Source organism: Aegilops tauschii, chromosome 7 (assembly GCF_002575655.3).
Source record: "Aegilops tauschii subsp. strangulata cultivar AL8/78 chromosome 7, Aet v6.0, whole genome shotgun sequence".
Classification (NCBI taxonomy): domain Eukaryota; kingdom Viridiplantae; phylum Streptophyta; class Magnoliopsida; order Poales; family Poaceae; genus Aegilops; species Aegilops tauschii.
In genome coordinates, this window is record NC_053041.3 from 8846444 (window position 1) to 8851564 (window position 5121).

At 44.3% G+C, this 5121-nt stretch overlaps 1 pseudogene; it reads left to right on the forward strand.

Moving 5' to 3' along the window:
* The first annotated feature begins 1449 nt into the window (after window positions 1–1449).
* On the forward strand, window positions 1450–4006 carry LOC109785501 (ubiquitin receptor RAD23b-like; annotated as a pseudogene).
* Window positions 4007–5121: the final 1115 nt, after the last annotated feature.

Consider the following 5121-nt stretch of genomic DNA (forward strand, 5'->3'; position numbering starts at 1 on the left):
CCAACCTATGTGATCGGAGATCCCGTGAATTAGAACCTGGGAAAACAAGCCAGTGGTGAACCGAGGAGAGTAACTATACTAACCCACTCCGTTGAAGATGCAATACTCTCAACACTGTATGGTAGGGTGACTACTGTCTTAATGTGTTCCAAAGCTTAAGTGAGCAAGATGCTATCCTACAGAGCGATCTTTGGAGGAACACACCTATGTGAGCCCGACTGCTGGTCACAGTCTATGAGATTGGGGCGATCTCTAGTAAGCTCATGAATAGGCCAGGAGTGTGACTTATATGCTCCACCCGAGGGGTCAGCCTTCGGCAGCCTAGTACTAGTAAGACATGTGGTGAAACTTCTTCACGCCAAACTGACAATTCAAGGCATAGTCCATTGTTCAGTTGTGAAGGAGTGTAGCTACTTGCTCTAGGTGAAGTTCAACCTTAACAGGTCTTCACTAAAACACTGATATATCAAAACATTAATTGGAACAGAGGACACAATGGGCCCTCGAGATTTGGTGGGGGACTGCTAAAATTTGAGATGGGCTCTAGGCCCATATAGCAATTTCTGAAAAATCTCTAAGGGCCCGTGTGGGTTATATGGCACTAGGTGTAGTGGAAAGTTTAGTCCCACCCCGGAAGTGGAAGAGAAGTTGGACCTCCTTATAAGGGTTTCTCTTCTACATGCTATTGGAGCTTGAGAAGAGAAGAGGCCCTCGCGCACTCCTCCTCCGCCGCCCGCCACGCCTCGCCTCGCCTCGTCACGCCTCGTCACGCCGCGCCGCGCCGCGGGTTGCGGGATTGAGCCGAGCCGAGCCGAGCTCACACCTACGCGCTGACGTGGGCTGACGTGGGTCGAGCCCACGTCTCTCCACGCGGCTGCGCCTGTATAAGTGTAAGTGTGCGGTGTCTCCTAACCCTAGCCGCCACGAACAGATCACATCTGCTCCACGCTCACCATCGTTCCCTTGCTGCTGCTGCCGCCGGTGACTCCATCCCGTCCGCCGCGTACACGGTCGACGGGAGAGCAGGTCTCCGAAACCACGCCCTTCTGGTTCCTGTCCGGGGTGAGGGGCGAATAGGTTTTTGGGCAGCGATTCTGCGACTGCTCGCTTCTGATCGTCTACGTCCGCGTCGCCTTCATCATCACCATGTCCACCGACGCCGAACGTGCCGCCGCCGAGAAAGCTGAAGCCGACAAGAAGGCCGCTGAGGACGCCGCTGCTTCCACCAAAGCCGCGGCCTCTGCATGGCCTACTGGAGGGTATAACTCGTTTATCCCACTCCTACTGTTTTCTGTTTTAGCCATGCTAGCGTTATACGTAGATCTTTCTGCAATTAGCGTAGTATGTGCTAGCTTGACTGAAAATCAGTATGCGTTTATTTGTGTCAATGCCATGCCAGTGATTTATTCGTGGATTAATTTAATCAAGAAATTGCCTATTTACACAACAATGATTAACCAGATAATGAAGATGGGGGGTGGCAGCTGGGACAGAGATAAGGTCCAAAGAGCTCTCCGTGCTGCTTATAACAATCCAGAACGTGCCATTGACTATCTGTACTCTATGCGTATCTCTCCCCATCTGAATTTTTAATTTGGATCGATTTTATGATGCTATAGTTGATATTTTGTTTTCTCAAACATTAGGGTATTCCAGTGACAGCTGAAGTTGCTGTTCCGCTGGTTGGTCAAGGGGCAAACACCACTGATGCAGCTCCTGGAGACACCGGCCTCTCTGGAATCCCAAACACAGCACCATTAGATCTTTTCCCACAGGTTTACTTTCCACCTTTGTCTGTGTAGTGCTGGTGCGGTGTTGCTTCTTTGAGTATCTTTTGACCAATTGAATGATGTAACAGGGGGCTTCCCATGCTGGAGGTGCTGCTGGGGGGTGGATCACTTGATTTTCTTAGAAATAACCAACAGGTTCTTATCTTTATGTTTTGTCAGTTACTTCTCTCCTTTTGTGTTCTATGATCTTTCTGATAGAGAAAAAAACGAGGTACGGAACAATGGTGCACATGGGATTAAGCCAACCATTCTGTTTATTACTATCATTGCTCGTCAAACTAGTCGATGATCTAATGTACTAGGAACAGAGATGACACATGTGAACTTTTTACTTATAATTTGATGTTGTGATGGTAGCCAGTACTTGTCATGTGAATGCTGGTAGTTTGTCCACTCAAATCTATAGTCCCTCCATCTCAAATTATACCTTATAAGGCATACATTAATTTGTTAAGGTAAGGTGTTTACCAAAGTACTACTTTGTTAGTATGTGGGTTATGTGAGATAAAATTGATGTCATTAGATTTGTATTAAGAAAGTTATGATTGCGATTTTATATATGTAGACAACATTAATTGAGTAACTATTAGTCAAAATCTCCTCTTAACAATTCAAAATATGCTAGACATGTTGGGACCGAGGAAGTATCATTTATGCATAACATTTGTCTTGACGAGTTTATGTGGATTACTTGTAGATATGTTAAGTATGTGGAAAGTAGAATTCTGTGGCAGGAGCATATACTGTGTTCAGTATAATTTGTTCTTTGTACAAGTGAATGCTGTGGTGCAAGCAGTTATTAGTTGGTCCATCAGGCAACGCTGTAGGATACACATGTTTATTGTTACTTGGGATGCTTTTGTGCATAATGTTGGGATAGGAAAGTATTATCCTGCGTGTATCATTGCATTTGCATTCCGAACGAATTGTCATTTTCTATGTATATGCACTAAAAGTATGCAATGCTCCATTTAGTAGAGTATTAGTGATTAATGTAGTTTGATCGAATGAAACCCCCTTCAGCACCCTACCATGTGTTGTTCTAATTTTGAAGTAGTAGTGTATTGCTAATTTGCTATTATGATTTGCAGTTTCAAGCACTTCGGGAAATGGTCCATACAAATCCATAAATTTTACTGGTTTTCTATCAATGTCTTGTTTTTGTTATGCTCACCTTCATTCTCTGTCTGAACTTTTTGCTGGTATTTCGCTACAGCCTATGCTCCAGGAATTGAGCAAGCAGAATCCTCCACTTCTGAGGTTGATTCAAGAGAACAATGATGAGTTCCTTCAGTTACTAAACGAGACATTTGAAGGCGGCGATGGGTACTTTTCTTTATTTGCTGAAGTTATGTATTGTCTCATTTAAATAAGCTATAGAATTCATAGTACTAATTTTGCTTTCTTAGTTATAAACTGGAATCTCATCAATCTGTTATATCTGCTCACTGCCACTTGCCAGGTGGTTAGATTTTGTGGCAAGTGGTTTTGCCGTTTTGTTTGTTGACTTCATCCTATTTTCCTAACCTATTGTTGTCAGTTTTGTTTTGGTTCAGTTCATACCAGTAACTGGTAATAAATGTTTTTAGGCTTGTGCTGTTTCAAGTATAGCATATATTGCTAATATAGTTTTTTTTGCGGGAGCTGCTAATATAGTTTCTGATATAGTTTTTTTTTGCGGGAGCTGCTAATATAGTTCCTGAAGATATCATGATAAGCTAGCATAAAGTGGCGCCTCAAAGAACTTGTGTGTGTGTGTGCTACTTTATGTAAAAATATCTATTAGCTGCTGCTGCATCCTTTCCCCTGTACTTTGTGCTTTCAACCAATCATGGTGCTTCATTCTCACAGTCTTCTCAATTTTAGTGGTCTACAATGATATATCTACTAAATCTTCCTTGTGGGACATTTCCAGGGACTATTTAGACCAGGCTGACCAGGATGAGATGCCTCATGCTATCAGTGTAACATCAGAAGAGCAAGAGGCAATTGGGCGGGTATGCCTCATAATTACCTTAAATGGCCTCTGGCTGCATAAATACACCATGCATCTCACTTATTCACCTTGGTTGATTGGATTTGTTTTTGCTCTTCAGCTGGAAGCCATGGGGTTTGAGAGAGCACATGTCATCGAAGCATTCTTCGCCTGCGACAGGAATGAGCAACTCGCTGCAAACTATCTTCTTGAGCATGCTGGTGATGAAGAATAGAGAAAATTTAGTACGTTGGGTGAGAGTTCTTCCTGATGTCTTGGCTCTGGAGGAACGTGTGGTGGCGTGCACTAACGATGTGTTTTCTTTTGTGGGGCCATGCCAGAACTTGTTATGAACATCCGACCCAAATTGATGGTGACAAAGTTGAGATGGAGCTAATACTCGGTTGCGCAGATTACCTGTCTGCACAACCCCTAGGTTACTTGCATTGCGAATTGAAAAAAACTTGTAGAATGAGCAAAATTTGCTGGGAGCTATCCGAATGACAGTGTGGTCTTGGAATGCTGTTTCCTGTTGCTGTGTGATCATTATCCGTGTCTATTTTTTAAAACGGAGGCAAAAGATTTGCCTCATCCATTAATTAAGCGAGGAATAGAGTTGATTACATAAGAACCCTTACATCCATGTACGGCATGGTAATTACTCGCGCGTGATAATTAACCCTGATTTTTTGGCACCGGCGGTGACCTAAATATTTTCCTTCCAAATGATGGAGGTGAGCAATATTGGTGAAGGAGCACTCTTGTTGTGGAACACCTGTTCATTCCTCTCATTTCAAATGGTCCATGTGATTAGCAATTCTCGTTTCAAATGGTTGACTAGCATAGTTAGCGATGCCATGGCTTTTCTCACTAGTAGGAAAAGGGGCTTTTACCCCGGTTTGTAAGGGCCTTTTGTCCCAGTTTTCGAACCGGGACTAAAGGGTCGTTACTAAAGCCCTAACCCTTTAGTCCCGGTTCTTACACGAACCGGGATAGAAGGTCCTCCACGTGGCCGCCGCTGCCAGCCCAGGCAAGGGGGCCTTTGGTCCCGGTTGGTGCCAACAACCGAGACTAATAGGCAGGGCCTTTTGTCCCGGTTGGTGTAGGCAGGGCCTTTTGTCCCGGTTGGTGTCACCAACCGGGACCAGTAGGCATCCACGCGTTAGCATTTCAGGGGCTGGGGGTTTTGTTTTTTTTTTGAAGGGGGGGTGGGTGGGGGGTTTTGGGGGGTTAATTTAGGTGTTTCATATATTGTGTTAGCTAGCTAATTAATAGAGAGAAGTGTCCTCTCTTATCTCCGTGCTTGGTCGATGCTACGTACTATATACGTATAGAGAGGACTAGACACGCTAACTA